A 16,406-nucleotide genomic window follows, 5' to 3' on the forward strand; every position below is an offset into this window, starting at 1 on the left:
CTCAGAGCCCTGGCTTTACATGTCAAGGCTTATCTCAGTATCCATGTCAGCGTGGGAAGATGGGCTTGCCAGGAAGTACGGCTTAGCATTCCTGTAAATGGGAGGAGGCTCAAGTTGACTTCAAACATCTTTCTGTTGCAGTGATTTGCTGGGACACTCCCCAGCCACAGTCTCGTCTTCAGTAGCCATAGCAGACTTCAAATTCCTTCAGTCCTTCCACCTCTGGACTACGTTACTCTTTCAGTGATGGGTGGGCAGCTTCTCCTCTACACAGCTCTCCTTCCTCCCACTCACTCGCCAGCAGACCTCCCCCCTGCGATGCCTTCTTGCTGTGACAGTCAGGGAATAAAGCTGCCTCCGGTCCTTTTCCAAGAGCAAGGCGGCTCAGGAATGGCTTTTGGCTTCCTTGTTGAGCAGTGACACAGACGACAGGCAGTCCCAGCCTAAAGAAATTCCAGAACAAGCACCTCGATTCCAGAGTGCCTCCCCAGGACACTCCCAGGGACACCCTGCTTCCATAGTTCCTCCCCTGGAACTCCCCCAGTCAAATCTTAGGTTTTATTTCCTGTGTGACTTATTTCTGCCTCACTTATCACTTCGAAAGGGCATTTTTTTAGTACTCTCTTAAGGTATCCTAAGTACTGTGGAAATAGATGGCGTGCAAGCATCCAACACACTCAGCTCTCAACCTTCTGCTATTCAACTTTGAACTGGCTTCCATCTTGTATGGACTGAAATTACTTCCTAACTGACTGAAGGAAGAATTCTTTATATCCATCTAGAAAAGCGACTCACCCTCCCTGAATGACAGTGTAACCTGGCATTTCTCATTTACTTTCGGTTTAGACAAACTGTGAGTATTTCTTTTGCTTTTGCAAGAGATCATGGCTTTGCATTTATAATAAAAACGAAACACGTGTTATAACATGAGTCAAAATGTCAAAGCTGAACATGCTTCTTTGCTTGGCAACATTCTCTTTCACTGCATACACAAGCATATATTTTAAAAATCCAACAATACAGCCATCTGACTGAAAAATATTAATAAAAATAGAAAATTATCTTTGTTTTTCTCAAGAAACAGCCTCTTTCTCCCACAGTTGTAAGGAAGACCATTTGATTATTTCCAAGCATCGCATACCACCAAGCATGTCCCTGCAGAGTGACCTCAGTGCCACCAGCACTGATGGACATGGTTACACGTTACTGTGAACAAAGGTAAGCAGGTATCAGAATAAACTCCACCACTATCTCTAGCAGTCTGTTTCCAATGTGATTCTCCTTTGCTTGAATCCTTGAGTTTAGCCAAAGTCCATAGTGATGTTTCCACTGTGTCTAAGGTTTAATGGGTGGAAAGATAAAGGGAAACTATAATCTTGGGCCTTGGGACCTGTGTGGAAAATGTGTTAGTCATCCCAGGCTCACACACAGAAGCCAACTCTGTCATGCTTGCTTCAAACACATTTTAATTCTGCTTTCTGAGTTGGCCCCAGTGTGGGAGGTTTATGTGTGACCGGAAAGGATGACTAACTTCGTCTGACATCAAAATGGCCATCTGTAGTAGAAAACTCAAGGATTTAAGCAAAGGCATCTGGAAATAGACTACTAGAGAGATAACTTGTAGAGTTTGCTCTGATTCTTGCTTACCTTGGCTTGACAGTAACATCATGGGGTCCCAAGGACAGAGCAGTTTTTATTCCTATCGTCATGTACTTGTCCTTGGGACCCCTTGATGTTGCCTTTCTTCCTTGCAGTCCAAGGCTCTGTGGCTTGTATTTCAGTCATAGTAGGTGCATTTCAACTTTCGGATGTGAATTGCTTCACTTTTGTAATAGGAATCAAGAAGAGATGTTAAACAGTATCCTAGACCATCCCCAGTCCCAAGCCTGTAGAAAATGCCCAGCATTCTCAGTGGGAGAGATTGCAAATAAAGGACATGGGTCACCAATTACAGTCTTTCAGGGTCAGTACCAATGGAGCAACCTCCCTCAACTCTGACATCCCCTTCAACCTCCAGAAAAAGGGCAGTGTGCAGCCTGGAACAGAGATATTGTGGAGAAGCACATTAGCAACAGTGAAGTTTGGTGAGGCGGCACATCACTCATCTTGATCATCAGTGAGAACAGGTCTCCAGAAGGGAATGCAGAGCCATGGAACGGTTCTCTAGGGGACATGGAATTGAGTACCGTTGTGATGGTCACTCCTGCTCCTTAGGCTCAGAGGGGGACCAGTTCCATTCTGGGGAGAGTTGGAGCCTGTAAGTGGAGAAGGCAGCTTTATTTCAAAACAATGGGCATTCTCATCTTCAGGGACAAGTGATTATTCTTATTTAAGAACAGCTGAAAAACTAGCTGACATCTCTAAGCAACTTAGTACCAGAGGTTGAATGTGTCCTTCCAAAATGTAATATGGAAGCTCTAATACCAGCTATACAGGATATGACTTCTTTCTTTCTTCCTTTCTTTCTTTCATCCAAGATCTTTTCAGAGTCAATCAAATAAAAATGAGATCATTAAGGTGGGCCTTCATCCAGTATGATTGGTGTATTGTTAAAAGGGGAAATTTAAACACAGGCATGAAGGGAAATCTATGTCAAGAGACACAAGGAGGAGCTTCCATGAGACTCAAAGTAGAGATTGAAGTAAGGCATCTGGCCAGCCAAGGATTGGCAGAGCTGCCCGAAAACCACCGGTAGTTGGGAGTGAACCCGAGAATAGATCCTCCCTGGCCTTTGAATGAACCAAGGAGGCACCATCCCCTCAGAGCACAGCCTCCAGAGCAGAGACAACACAGACTTTTGCAGTAGTTTGCTGCAGCAGTCTCGGACATTACTACAAGAGGTAAAGTAACCTAGAGAAACAATTCAACACTGACTACAAGGTTTCTGGTGTGTGAAATCGTGCAGTTGAGGGGCGGGTTAGGATGACTGTACTTGAAGCATCCTCAAGGCCATAATTATAGTGATTGCTTGACACTGAGGAGTAGCTGTGAGTGCAGGTGTCTTGAGATGTGACCACAATATGAAGGGCTTCCACCATGGTAGCCTCAACTCTGGCTGTGAGGCTCTCACCCTTTGTCCTATTCCTCACCACGTAGCTTTTCTCTTTCCAAAGGTTATACCTGCTTTACAGTTGGTGGTGTTTTCTTAGCCGCCCTCCTAGGTCAGAGTAAGAGAGAGAAATTATTGTAATTTTCAGTCTCAAGCTAAGTCTTGATATTATTGTTGTAACCTTGGCCAACAGTTTCCCTGTGGTTTGGACATTTTTACCATCGGACAACAGCTGTGAATGCCTCCCCATTCCCACTGTCATTATTTTTTCCCTTTGAGCGTTGCACTTCTGCCGAGCAGTGGATCATTAGGATAGACGAGGAGTACGATGGTGTTTGCTTTTAGCGGATCAGTTTTAAGATAATCTATTTTCATCACACCAAGAGCTAGGCTGGCCAGTTAGCAAGAAGAAGAAATATTAAGGGCAATGTATTTCCATTTACGTAAGGCACGAGATAGCCCACGTGCTGGTTTTTTTTTTCCCCACTTAAACACCGAAGTGAAAGCTGTGAATGAAGCTCTGCTGAAGACGAAATAGGAAGGAAATTGATTTAAAAACAGACAGATGCTGGTGAAATGATCTCTGGGAGGCTGGGAATCTGGTCCACTTTACTCTCATCTTTTTCACCTTCTAGTGAAGTGCCACCCACTTTTTTTCCATTTCATTTCAGTCTGTCTCCCAATACACCATCTGTCTGCTTCATCTGAAAGCTCACAGACAGAGGAGAAAATAGGGTAAGATAAAGGAGGCCAAATTGTGCTAGAGGGATTTAATGGAGGTCAGCTGTCCCCTGCCCTGCTGCTTTTCCCACTGCTTCAAATTTGGTTTCCACGTGTAACTGATGGCCATGCCGCCAAAGGAGCCCTTCTAGAAACCCAATCTCCACAGTTCTGAGGACACAGGCTTCAGGCTAGAATCTCCTCCTGACATGACTAAAGTTTCTCACTGCTGCACAAAGTAAGAAGTTCTGTGCACACAAAGGTGAGAAAATGGCGGCCTTGAAAAGCACCTTAGGATGAGGAGAGGGAGTGGAGCCAGTCGACACAGCTTGGCTGTGTCCCACAAATGTGGCTGTTCTGTGGTGATGGACATCTGTGGATCTTATTCCTGTACCACGGTGATCTTAGGGTCTTCTTCATTTCGTCTGTTTTAATTTCTATAGTTATTCACTCACTGTCTCTGAACATAATCACTCAGGGTTTCATCTCATCTCACTACGGCAAGTTAACCATCATCATGGGGAAAGTTGTTTTTGTGTACTCCCTCCATTGAAGGATTCTCCCTGTTTGTTCTTTGTCCTCCCTGGATCCTACCAGTCACATCCGTCCTCTCTAGAACATCATCTGTCTGTGGATACAGCCATAAATAAGTAAAGACTCTCTTCTTAAATGTCTGGTGCCTGGAGTTATGCCTCTTAGAGCTGCATTTACATTTCCAATCAGGACATCACATTGAATATTCATCGTGAGCTTTTCATCAGCTATCAATATAGTCTTTTGATGCACTGCTGGGGCCAGCCCCTGGTTTCTTCCACCCAGCAGTGATTGGGACTTTCATGTTCTCCTTAAATTGCTATACTCACTTTTACAAATTGCATTATTTTTCTTTTATGTCTAACCTCTAATTTATGCTGGCCCAATTGCCTTGTCACAAACACCTTTTAAAGATATTACCTATCTACTGGGCTTCTTTTTGTTGTTGTTATTGTTATACTTACCACACTCAATTGATGCTTTATTTTTTTTAAAATCTTTTTTTTTTAGATGCATCAGCCCTGGAGATGAGGGAACTTCTCAGTCTCCATGATTTATTTGAAATGTCCGGAGTAGAGGACTGGATAATGATATTGAGATGCATACTGAAGTAAAGATCAGAGGGAGACACATAGCAAACAATAGCGACAATTACAGAAACAAAGAGCGAGGCAGGGAAAGGCGTCCCCGCAGGCTGGGAATTAATTGAACAGGGAAAGCCACAGAAGGACAGGTGAGCATTTCCCACTCCCCATCTGCCTTCAGGTCCACAGCTAGCTCTGCTTCCTGACTTGAAAGTGAGGCTTGGGAAGACAAAAAAGAAAGGAAGAAAAAGGGGAGGAAAGAAGGGAGGGAGGGAGGGAGGGAAGGGGAGGAGGTGGAAAAGCCATCTATTAACACATTTGTTGTTTCTCATGCCTAAGCAAAGTGCCTGTGTAACATTTAGGTATCTTTTGAAATCTGCACACGCACTTCCTACCTGCTGTGCTCAGTCTCAGAACCCAGAGCTGTCATTAAGGAAAAATAGCAACCTTTGTTCTCTCCCCAAGGCACAACATACTGTGCCAGTTTGTTTTTTGTTTCCAAGAAGAAAACAAATCTCTCTCTCTCTCTCTCTCTCTCTCTCTCTCTCTCTCTCTCTCTCTCTCTCTCTCTCTCTCTCTCTCTCTCCCACTCTCGCTCTCTTGACTGGTGAGCCAGACCCAAGCCTTCCTGTTCTTTTTTTTTCTTTCCTTTTCCTTTTGTGCACTGGTGATAGACACACTATTACTGTTGTTCACCAGGCAAGATTTTCTTTCCTATATTTTCAAGTTGCTCGTGATGACATCAGGCCACTTTCTGTAATGAATGGTTTTCATGCTTGATGTGATAGAGGCACCTTTGAAGCAGGCATTTCCATCAGAGGCAGGGAGGAAGTGTGGGCAACCTGCGAGCACATCGCTAAGTCTGCAAGGGCTAGTCAAGTCTCGGGCTTTTAAAAACTAGACTGGAAACCAGAACAGCATATTTCACACCTTTTTGTCTTAGACTGAGCTTTATAGACTCAAACTTTATATCATTAAATATATCACACAGGCCAGAGTTATGACAAAAGGTATGCACAAACAGGGCATAGAAAGCTGTCTGAGTTTGCGGAGATACAGTATTTCAGTTGTAGAATACAACACTTTGTTCTTTTTGTGGTTGCTATTCAATATGAGAGTTGTCTCTAGCCACAGAGATCATCTTTGGACAGCCTGGGTTTATAGGACATGATATTAGTTAGTTAGGCAGAGATTAGTAACCTTGGAGTCCATTGAGGATTGGACCCCTTTTCATGGACAGTTTTAGACAAAACCTGCCATTTCTTTGTTAAGATTAGAAAGGAAAGCATCACAACTGCCCCACTTAGGCCTCCCAGTCAAAAGAATGGAATACTTCTGGCCATGAGCAGAGTTTCAGGAGTTTCTCAGGTAACAAAACACATAGATTCCTCTGATGAGAAATCCCAAAATGAAAGGTTTAGGAGGACTACTACTTCTCAAAGGATTTCACCACCCGATCTGCTCACACAGGGCCAGATGACTTGCCTTCCTCAGTCTTTCCTTTTCCTGTGGTCAGTTAACTTTCATCTTATGTCCTAAGCCCTGTCACCTTCTTAAGGGCCTTGCGTTTGTATAGACCAAGCATGTTCACTACGGTCCTGATTCCCTCATCACCTACTGCTCATTATTTCACTTTCTTTTATAGCCAGATCTTCTGTCCATACCGCCCTTCTAGACTGCTTCACTCCCCATGGTATATTGGATCTTTTGCCAATGTGAAATTTATTTATTCCTTGATTTATATTGTTGTGAGTTCTATTTTGTTACATACTAAAGTTACTATCTTTCATAGTTACTACTTGAAATATCTTTCCAAGAGACAAGTTGTTCTTCTGGCTTGCAGCAGGCTTCAGGCTCTTCCTTCTTTCAGCATTAGATTCCTGAAGAAAATCCAATGTCTTGGGGTATATTGCATCAATAATTTGATAACTAAAGGGAAGGACCACTCCAGGACATGGAGAGTACAAAAAGAGAAAGAAAGAAAGAAAGAAAGAAAGAAAGAAAGAAAGAAAGAAAGAAAGAAAGAAAGAAAGAAGAAAAACCACTACCACTACCAACAACAACCAAACCAAATCAAACCAAACAAACAGACAAAAAAATAAAAAAGAAAAAAAGAAAAATACAACCAAACCAACCAAACAAAAGCCCAGAATACAACCTGCCTAGGATTTATTTTCTTTCACCGTTATGGTATTTTCTGCCTCAGGTGGACATTTCCTTCCTTAAACTGCTCTGTTCTGTCTTTTGGTCTGGAGCCATTTCTTATATATCTTGTGTTTCATGTATGGGACCCTTTTCCCTCTGTTGTGTTCATAACATTTGTTCTTTGTTGTTAGGGACCATTGCCTCATCAGGAACACAAAGGTAGATGCATCATAAATACCTAGAAAACAAGTGAAAAGTAAAGCCTGGTCATGGCTGCTGGGAAGATGGGCACTGCTCCGGTGAGGCTTTGCTGGTCTAGTCTAGGTCATAACCGCTGGTGCTGTTAGGCAGATGGGAAATGGAAGTCCTGTTAAGATTTCTATGACCAGAGAAGACATTGTAATGCCTTACTCTTGTTCTGCTTTCTAATAATAAGAACATGAAAACAATAGGCATTCACATTGCACATGTGTTTTTCTTTCTGCTTTCTCAGACTCTGATAATGACACACATTGAAGGTGCCAAGTCTTCATGATGGGTAGATCCTTTCACGCCATGCAATGCTCTTTCTTATCCCTACTAATTACCTTTGTTCTGAAGCCTTGTCCATCTTATATTAACATAGCTACTCCTGATTTCTAGTACTATGGTTTGCATTAACACTCTTCTGTATCATATTCATTTTCTCCTGTTTCTTAGCTGTCAGATCTCTTGAATAAAAATGATTGCTTTCCCAGAATGCCATTTTCTCTTCTTGCCTATATTTTTGGATGAGTGATTTTTAGGTTTTGTTTTTTTATCATGGCTTATTGTTTCTGTTTGATTTTGAAATTTTGTTATTCATGTTCTACTGGATAAAAATTTTAAGTATTCAAGGAAAAAAGTAACCCTATTATGACAGGGCTATGTAAGTCCCTTCCCCCCACTAGGGTGGGCAGATAGACGTCTGAGTTCTCTTTTACTGTGCCTCTGTAAGCAGCATGGTTTTACTGCTAAGTGCTCATTAGAAGCTGAAACATTTCCTTTAAAACCATATACTTCTTGAAATTGATAGCTGCCTTAGAAATCTGTTTCCGAACACAAGGATATTGTCTACAGAGTCAGAAAAAAACTCATTTCAGACAAGACTTCTGTGTGTAACAGTGCCTGGGGAAGGTCCTTTAAATGAGAACATAAAAAAGGAAGGAAGGCAGAGCTAGCTCACTTGGAAGAGCATGCCGTGAAAGCATGAGGAGCTGAGTTCAGTTCCCCAGTGCCCATGAGAAAAGCTAAACATAGTAGTGTACATCTAGTCAGAGAAAAGCAAATCCTTAGAGCTATTGTCTGGCCAGCCTAGATAAATTGGTGAGTTCTATGTTCAATGGGAGACTCTGATTCACAGAATAAGTTACAAAGGAGTTGAGGAAGAAATCCTGCTGTTAGATGTTGTTCTGTATGCTGTAAACATGTGTTTTTCTGATTGGTTGATAAATAAAACTCTGATTGGTCAGTAGCCAGGCAGAAAGTATAGGTGAGTCAGCAGAAGAGGAGAATTTTGGGAAGAATTTTGTGTCTGCTAGCCAGACACAGAGGAAGCAAGATGACAAGGCAGAACTGAGAAAAAGTACCAAGCCACGTGGCTAAACATAGATAAGAATTATGGGGTAATTTAAGTGTAAGAGCTAGTCAGTAACAAGCCTGAGCAAATGGTGGAGCAGTTATAATTAGTATAAGCCTCTGCGTCCTTACTTGGGGGATGCAAGTGGGAGAGATTTGTCTCGACCACCAGCCGGCCAGGACACAGGAAAACTTCTGACTACAGACCAGGCAAAAAGACACACATATCATAAAGGCAGACAGGTGACTGGGGCAGGTCACAGAAAAGTGGCTATTGGGGGGAGTGGGAAGAGAATCTGCCAAAACACACTGCACAGAACTGTGCTGCTCAGTTTCTGTCAGTTTGACCCAAATCTGAATAAACCTGGGAAGAGAGAGCTTCAACTGAGGAACTGCCTCCACCAGATTGGCTTGTGGGCGTGTCTGTGGGGCATTTTATTGACTGCTAATTAATGCAGAAAGGCCCAGCTCATTGTGGGCAGTGCCATCCCTGGGTAGGTGGGCCTAGGCTATATAGGAAAGATAGCTGAGCAAGCCAGAAGTAAGCTGGTAACCAGCTTTCCTCCATGCTCTCTACTTCAGTTCCTACCTCCTGGTTCCTGTCTCATCCTCCTTCGTTAATGGACTGTAGCCTGTAAGGTGAAATGAACCATTTCCTTCCCAAGTTGTTCTGGGTAGTGCTTTATCCTTGCATCAGGAAACAAACAAGAACAAACATCTTTCTTGTATACTGATTTTTAAAGTACATACAAACAACAAAAATGGACTGGACTCAGCAGGTTGTATCTATATATTTGTGCTCTCTCTCTCTCTCTCTCTCTCTCTCTCTCTCTCTCTCTCTCACACACACACACACACACACACACACACACACACACACGCACACACACACATTTAACACTAATAATCAGGGAGGAAAAGACTATCAGTCTGAGAGTGGAAGGACATGGACAGAGTTGGAAGGAGGGAACTTAGGAGAGGCTTGGAGAAGAAAAGGGGAGGGGGAGTGATACAATTATATTTTAATTAAAATGTATAAAAGTTAATGAATAAAGGGAAAATAAAACAGACCTGGATAAGGATTGAAAAAAAGAGCATTTATTATTATTGTTATTATTATTATTATTATTATTATTATTATTAGGACAGGGTTTCTCTTCGTAGCTTTGCACCTTTCCTGGAACTCACTCTGTAGCCCAGGCTGGCCTAGAACTCACAGAGATCCACCTGCTTCTGCCTCCTGAGTGCTGGGATTAAAGGTGTGCACCACCACTGCCCGGCAAAAGAGAGCACTTATGAGGAATAACCTAGCCAAAGATAAACAGAAAGCAAAACAGAAGAGCAAACCCATCACATTCGGTCAGGAAATACCACCCACAGACTCAGTGCCCACCTGCCCTTTCTTCTTACTGTTATCAGTAATTTCCATTTTTATAGAAATCAGAAATCCCTGTACTAACCACAGACTTACTTTATACATCAACCTGATAGAGGCAGTTCCTCGACTGGCAACCCAAAACTATGCATGACAAAGGTGGTGTGTGGTGCCTACCTATCTCATTGAGCTACACAGGACTGTGTTCATGGGAGAATTAAGGAAGAAGTTAATTCAGCAGAGACCTTGGAAGCAGGATGGAGTGTTAGTAGCTTTGCTGAACCTCATGGAAAGATGCTATCTTTGCAGTGAAGGCGGGGCCCTGGTAGATATGAAGGATTTAGAAGTGTGTAAATCAGGTTCAGAAAGTGCTAAAGCAATTAAGAGGGTATAAGAGAAGGACAAAGAAGCCAAAGGAGTTTATTTGGGTCACTCCAAGATAAATGCAACAAGATTTGTGCTGCACCGGTGTTCTTGGAGAGAAAATGATAGAAAGCCAAATGCTGTGCCAGTCAGCTTCTGGAAGGCTTTGAAGCCTGGGCAACAGTTCCCATAAGTCATAAGTGATAAAATGGTGCAGGTGCAAGTAATTAAGCTTGTTTTAGGGGTGTCAGTTATTGCCCCCCTGAGAATGCTGTGAACATGTACATTCTGCAAGAATATACACCGGGGTAGAGATTGCTTGTCCTACCCAGTGCCCTTTTAGCCAGCAGATGAGACGGATAGAAAAGCAAAGTGCTGCAGAGAGCCTGCTGCAACAAGACCGCCGGCTCCAGAAGCAGCAGACACGGCAGGCTGGAGTTGACCTTCCTCCCTCTTGAGCCTGAGGCGGGCCAAGCAGTACAAACCAGCCCTACTGTGACCGTCGATGATGGGATGATACATAGTGGTTCTGCAACAGTGTCGCGCCAGGATGAGACGACTGGATGGCATGAAGAACGACTGTGGGTTGTGTAAAGCTTGATGGGGTAGTATCCTCCATGTACGACACTGTACTCAACACTACTTTTGACCAAACAATTGATACAAGTGATAAGATCTTTTTTTAGTGCTACACTGGACCTTGATAACATTTCTTTTTTGGTATCTACTTGGCTATCAAAAACCAATTTGTACTTGCTTAGAGTAAAGAGCAGTGACTCTTCCAAATCTTTCCCACCCTCTTTAAAAAGCTTTATTTTATGTGATGCTATTCTGTGAATGTTTTTTTTTTTTTTTAAACATACTTGTAAAAGTATCTGGAAAAATAGTAAAATTAGTAGCTAAGGAGTTTGAATGTACCTGTGTGAGTCAAAAGTGTACTCACAGGAGCCATAAGATTGTCGGATAAAAATACCAGAACCAGGTTTAGGTTACTTCCATGTGGGTTGTTGGACAAGGAGGAACCTGAGGTTGCTCAAAGCACAGAATCTATTGTTACTACTGTTAGTTGCATGCCAGAACTAGATTGTAAGTTCTTTTTGCTAAAGGTACTACGGTTTGGCTAGATAATAGGGAGAAATCAGCCAATGTGTGATCTAAAAGCTTATGCTCTGATGAGTAGCTTCAAAGTGCATGAAGGTGGGTTCCTGGGGGATGATTGGTACTGACAATCCTTCTTTGCCATGGACTCTGCATACTATAGTGCCAACATACCAGGTTACATGTGTGAACTGGACAATACTGGGATGAATGTTATGGGTGCAACCAATTGCTTTCCACCATGTCAAGTACTTTAAGTGGGGGCAAACATGGCTGAGGAGGCCATAGGTCCCAGTGGGGAAGCAACTACTATTGTTTTGTCGAGTGATTGTGATGTGCCCATCAAATTGCCTTCTAGACATTTCTTTTTACGCCCATAGATTATGCTGCTGTCAGCCTTGGTTGATCGTGGAGGGAATTTTTTTCTGTGCACTGGAGAGTATAGTATAAAAACTCGTAACTGCCCCTCTGAAGTGAAATATTCTCCAAGGAAGAGGAGGTTCATAAGACTCAGAAAATTCATGAAACTTCAAACCCCAGGAAGCTCATTAAACTTACAAGGCTCAGAAGCTAAGAACTCACAATATCCACAAGGCCACTCTCCAAGATGATAAAAACAGTAAAGAGTTGTTGAGTAGAGGAGACCCTTAGCCAGGTGAACTGCCTGAAAGTTGTGCTGGGGGATTCAGATATGCCCCCTTTCTGAGTCATCACCTGTGTGAGAGTGGACTTTTCAGTTATTGGATTGCTCATGTTTCTGTAACAGCCACTCAGCTACCCTCCAGAAAGCAATCCCAGTTAACTCACCAGTTCACTAGGCTAGACTTGGGTGCAATTATTTTTTTCTTTGCTTGTCATCAATGCCCTACCTGGGGCGAATAGATATTTGTTCATGTATTCCTAAGGACACACACACACACACACACACACACACACACATTGTTGTATACTAAAGTATCCTTAAGCAATGGGATTGTGACAATCTAGTAGTATATTTTTCTCTTCTAAATTTTTTGCAGTCTTTAAATTTCTTCCTCCTTTCCTTCCTTCCTTTTTTCCTTCCTTTTCTCTTTCCTTCCTTCCTTCCTTCCTTCCTTCCTTCCTTCCTTCCTTCCTTCCTTCCTTCCTTCCTTCCTGTTTTGGGGAACTGAATTCAGGGCCTCTCTTGGGTGTTAAACACATTTTTACCACTGAGTTATAGTCCCAGCCATATATTCTTTCTTTAAGTTTTCTACAATGAACACCTGTTCATTGTAGAATACATTGTTCTGTTTTTAACAACAAAACCCCAAACTAAACAAATAAATCTGGCTATGTTATGATTCTTCCGTCTTTCTTATACCTATTATCTAATCTATATGTACATCTTGTCAGTTTCTCCTTTAAAATATGCTGCCTCCCACTACTTCCTCTGCCTATACACTAGTAGAAGCAGGAGTCACTCTGTTAAGCTTGATGAGCATCCTCTGGCCCGGGCTCTTGGTGATGTGGCCTTTTCCTTTGTCTCCCACCACTTGCTTCCCCATTCCCACACCTTGCAAATATTCCTCTTTCACACAGTTGTGTGGTTTCTGTGCCAGGGCATTAGTATTTGCTGTTTATGCCTGAACTGTTCACTTTCCTAGATGTCTACTTTCTTATCCATCCTTATTATTTCTCTTCTTGGTAGTTGAGTAAACAACAGACCATGTTTGTCTGTTCCTGCTTATTTTCTGTCTTTCTTATGCTTATGTTCCTTCCTCTCTGACACTCAGAATGGACACTTGGCTAGCACACACCAAGCAATTTGTAAGTATGTATGGAACGAACACGTCCGTCTCCTGTGCAATGCATGATTTCTACAGTCTGGCTGAGCAGGGTCCTGGGGGAGAGGGAGGGGTCAGACTCTAGCTCCTCACTGCTGCCACTGGCCTCTCCTTTGCACTGAGTCAATCCTTGCCTGTTCTATGGTTATGTTTCTGTTCCCTCAGAAATTACAATCAGAAAGTATTTGTGGTGTTAGCTGAATTTAATGACGGTTTTCTGGAGAAAGTGTAGAGGAAAAGAAAATAACTTTGGGGCGAGCAGTGGTCCCAGCACACTTGAGACTCCATCTTTTTGCTTCCAGGGAAGCTCGTGTTCCTAGGTTCTCTCTTTGCTTTTCTCCCTCCTGTCTGCTGCTTTTCTCTTTTCTTTTTGGAGAAAGTTAAAAAATTTCTTCTCTTGCCTCAGAGAGAATCTTCCCTCTCTTTTAAAGCAGTGATCCCAGCCAACACCTGGATCTGGGATGAGGGGGAACACCAAGAGTCACAAACACTCTTGTGACACCATCCCCCACCTGAGAATCCTGGGGCCAGTTGCTCCTATTATCTACATACCATTATCTCTACTATTCTGTATTCATTATTAGTGGAGAAAATTAAGGTCAAAGAAATTATTCTGTCAAGTACCCAAGCACAAAAGAAAGTCAGACAGGCTTCAGGTCTGTTTTCCATGAAAATTAATTCTCACGGTACAAAGGAATGTCTGTTTCTCTTTCCACCAAGTTTAATAGTTTTCAATTTCTTTCTTTCTTTCTTTCTTTCTTTCTTTCTTTCTTTCTTTCTTTCTTTCTTTCTTTCTTTCTTTCTTTCTTTCTTTCTTTCTAAAATTTATCTTATTTATTTGTTTACTTATTTATTTTGGTGTGTGTGTGTATGTGTGTATATGTGTGTGTATGTGTATGTGTGTGTATGTGTGTGTGTGTATGTATGTGTGTGTGTGTATGTGTGTGTGTGTGTGTGTGTGTGTGTGTGTGTGTATGTGTATGTGTGTGCATACACTCTATGTATTCAGGTGCCCAAGAAGGCCAGAAAAGGTATCAGGTCCCCTATTGCTAGAGTTGCATATGATTGTGAGCTACTAATGTGGGTGCTGAGGACTGAACTCAGGTTCTCCGAAAGAGCCATAAGCACTCTTAACCACTGAGCCATCTCTACAGCATGCTCCTTTTCCTGTTCTGACTCTTCTAGGGAATGTGATATCTTTTTTATTAAAAAGTAGATTATGATATATCTATGTTTGCTTTAGTATAATTTCCAGTTACTTAATTCTTCCCCCTCATAAATATAGACTTGGAAGCAGTTTGAGCATGTTCCCAATTTCCTGCCTTCTCCAGCTCTGGTTCTTTCATAAGTAGTTGAGCCATGAGTTCTAGGATACACATTTTCACACTTGACAATTTACAGTTGATGTAGCTGGCACTACACGCGTTGAGCTTGCTGTTTTTGGTGAATTTTTAAAGTGTTTGGGAAAATGTGACATTGAAACAAAAAGATCTTGTGCACAAAGGTGTGACTGGGGAGGAACAGACAGCAGGGCAGAGACTTGGCTCTGACAAAGCAGATGTTCACTGCTGGGAAAACAACCACAGTTATAGGCTACTTTTCTGTTGCTGTGACAAAGTATCACAACCAAAAGCAACTCATAGAAAGAAGGATTTATTTATGGAGAGAGAGAGAGAGACAGACAGAGAGAGACAGAGACACAGAGAGAGACAGAGACAGAACACATAACGGGGGCGGGAGGGGGGAAGCATGGCAGCAATTGCCCGGAATGGGAAGCTGGTAGATCAATCTTAACCATACACAGGAAACAAGGAGGGCAAACAGGAGGTGAGGTCATGCTATAACCTCAAAGGATGCCCCCCTCAGTGAGGTGCTGCTTTTAGCAAGGCCCCCTTAAAGGTTCCATAATCTCCCCAAACAGTACACTAGGTGTGTGTGTGTGTGTGTGTGTGTGTGTGTGTGTGTGTGTGTGTGTGTGTGTAAAATTAAGCATTTAAGTACATGAGCCCATAGGGGCCATTTCTCATTCCAATCAAAACATCCTGGCCCTAACCTCCTAAGGTCATTACCATATCATAATACAAAAAAAATACATTTAACCAAACATTAAAAATCCCCACAGTTAAAAATTATAAATTAATTAATTAATTTTTTTTGCCTGATGTGTGTCTGTGCACAATGTGCGTGCAGTATCCACAGACGCCATATGAGGGCATCAGATACCCTGGGACCGGAGCTAAAAGCTGCTGTGAGCCACCATGTTGGTGGTGTCGGCAATGAAACCTGAGTCCTCTGGAAGAGAATTCAAAGCTCTCGACTGCTGAGCCATGTCTCAATCCCCCAAAGATCCCATAGTCCTTAACAGTCTCAACACTGATCAGAAGCCTCTTTGGATCACATTTTGCAGCAACTTTTGTTTCCTAGGAGCAGAAAACCCTTTAGACTCTCTTTCCCAAATAGGAGGCTTAGTGGGTGGTGTCCTGCCCTAAGAGTGGGAAGCTTTTCTGTAATGGAGCTAATTTCCTGAATAAATAATTCCAGTCTCCCCTTTAGCAAGGGCTTCAGCTCAGCATGAGGCCTCCTGGCACTCTTTTCCTTCCCAAACTGTATTATCATTTATTTATTTATTTATCACCCGCTTGTTGCTTCAGTACAAAACTGCATAAGAGTAACCATTAAGAACCACACCGTGGACTTGATGTTGGCTGGCTTGAAATTCCCTCCAGGAAAGAAATTAGTTCACTACTTTTAAATCTAGCCTCAGGCAAATTCTTAGGATGCCAGTAGAAAGCAGCCAGGTTCTTTGCCAAAATCTCACAAGAATGTCCTCTAGTCCAGTTGTTAATGAAGTCCTGGCTGCTGTCTGGAGCCTCGTGATGTGGACTTTCATTGTCTGCTTTCCTCACAGCGCTGCTGTCTTCCAGACTCCTGCTAGAACAGCTCAGCTTAAAGCAAAGGAGCAGCCAACTGTTTCATGAAACTCAGGAAGGCCCTGCAAGTAGCTGAGGCTCAGTGATGTCCCTTCCACTACTTCAAGATACAGTGGTCTATCACATGCCAGTCATTGCAAAAGAAGGAGCTCTTGCTGAATCCCTTGAAACAGATGGAGTTAAACAACAACAACAACAACAACAACA

Source organism: Peromyscus maniculatus, chromosome 2 (genome assembly GCF_049852395.1).
Source record: "Peromyscus maniculatus bairdii isolate BWxNUB_F1_BW_parent chromosome 2, HU_Pman_BW_mat_3.1, whole genome shotgun sequence".
NCBI lineage: Eukaryota > Metazoa > Chordata > Mammalia > Rodentia > Cricetidae > Peromyscus > Peromyscus maniculatus.